A 2,141-nucleotide genomic window follows, 5' to 3' on the forward strand; every position below is an offset into this window, starting at 1 on the left:
CTGGGTAGTTTGCATGGCGTTAATCGGTATCTCGGTCGGGGCCGAATACCGCGATACGCGTGATTGTATTGGGAAGATATGCACGTTGATTGCCATGTTTGTAGCTCACTCGTGCGACGAGTGCAGCATGATTGTGGTTGTGATATAGTCGTGTGCGACACGACGGCCAACGTCATGGACTTGACGGGCGTGCGGACGCCCCTAGTCATGGACTTGACTAGGGCTATGGCAGAACCCTATGGTGGACTCCATACGGGTGTTGTGTTTATTGTGTCATGGACTTGACACGGCCAACGTCATGGACTTGACGGGCGTGCGAGACGCCCCTAGTCATGGATTTGACTAGGGTTAGGGCTGGACCCTATGGTGGACTCCATACGGGTATGTTTGTATTTCCGTTGTGTCATGGACTTGACATCGGAGGTCACGCGAGTGACAGGCGCAAGAGACGCGCGTAGTCGCATGTGATGCGATGGCCAACGTCACGCGAGTGACGGGCGTGTGTGAGACGCTTCTAGTCATGTCGATATGACTAGGATCTCTGGCTAACCCTATGACGCGATGTCATATGGGTATGATTGTGTTTGACATATTTGTGACTGATGTGATGTGGTTATGCATGGATATCATTGTTGTTTGTTGGTTGTGAATCATCGAATTAACACCGTTCTTGCTGAGAACGGGTTTACCGGGTTCAACCCGGGCTACTCACTAAGCAGTTGTGCTTAGCCCTCGTGGTTTATATTTTTCAGATCACGAGGATTACGCCTAGCGCATCCGGCAGACGACGACCTGAGAGAGGCAGCATCATGTACGGGATTTACATTTTGGGTTACGGGACTTGTATTTCCCACATTTTGTACGGTTAAATTATAACTATTCGGACATGTGTTATTTTGCGATATTGATCGCCTGTTGTATTTTCCGCTGCTTACTCTATTAGTTGAAAAATGTTTTTGGATTTCGTATTTTTGCTTCCGCATTATTATTTTTTTCCAATTTGTCCATGTGGCACATCCCGTATACTGTACACGGGTTACGGGTGTCACAACTTTTGGTATCAGAGCCACGTTCTTTCCCTGGGAAGGAATCGTACTCATTACCTAATGATTTTCACCGAAAATGTTTTCAAACCACATCCGAAGAAAATCCTCTTTTGCCGAGGTCCGTACATTGATGATGCGAGTTGGAGTCGTCAAAGGCTTAGTAAATTTAACATGGCGCAGTTAGAGTTATATGCTTAAATAGAGATCAACAATTTCCAAAATTAAGTCCAATGTCTATACTAAGGGATTGGAATTAGGGAACTAATTCCAAAATCCCTAAGAAGCCCTATAGCAGTACCTAAAGGAACCTGTGCCAATCCACCCCGAGTGGGAGGTTTAAGACAAAGGGGGAGGACTTATCTCGCTCGCCAACTATATTGACATTAGCAAATGACCCCCTTAAGTTCAATACGAAGGACCGAAAGGAAGATAATCAAGAAGAGCAACCGGGCATTCCTTGTTACCCGGAGCATAGATTGGAGGACACACCGGTTACCCGAGACTTTCTAATGTTTTTCCCTGATGACTTGTCAGAATTTCTGTCAAGGGGGAGAAATGGATTTCACCACTGATATACTACCGGGTACAGAGTCAATCACCAAGGCTCTATACCGGATAACACCGGTTGAGATGAATTGAAGGAGTAGTTGAACGAATAAATGAAAAAGGTCTATACGCCCAACGGTTCACCGTGGGGAACGCCAGTACTCTTCGTGAAGAAAAAGGATGGGAGTATGCATTTGTACATCGATTACCGAGGGCTCAACCAAGTGACTATCAAGAATCGGTACCCGCTTCCGAGGATTGATGAGTTGCTAGACCAGCTACAGGGAGCCCAATGGTTTTTGAAGATCGATCTACGATCCGGATATCATCAGATTCGGGTCAAAGAGGATGATATACAGAAGACGACATTCCGGACGAGATATGGACACTTTGAGTTCGTGGTCATGCCTTTCGGGCTCACGAACGCGCCTGCGGTGTTCATGCAACTGATGAACCGTGTGTTCATGGACTATCTGGATGAGTTCGTCATCATTTTCATCGATGACCTCCTTATCTATTCACCGGATCCACAGACACATGAGGAGCACC

This window comes from Tarenaya hassleriana, unplaced genomic scaffold (genome assembly GCF_000463585.1).
Source record: "Tarenaya hassleriana unplaced genomic scaffold, ASM46358v1 Cleome7, whole genome shotgun sequence".
In the NCBI taxonomy this organism is placed as follows: domain Eukaryota; kingdom Viridiplantae; phylum Streptophyta; class Magnoliopsida; order Brassicales; family Cleomaceae; genus Tarenaya; species Tarenaya hassleriana.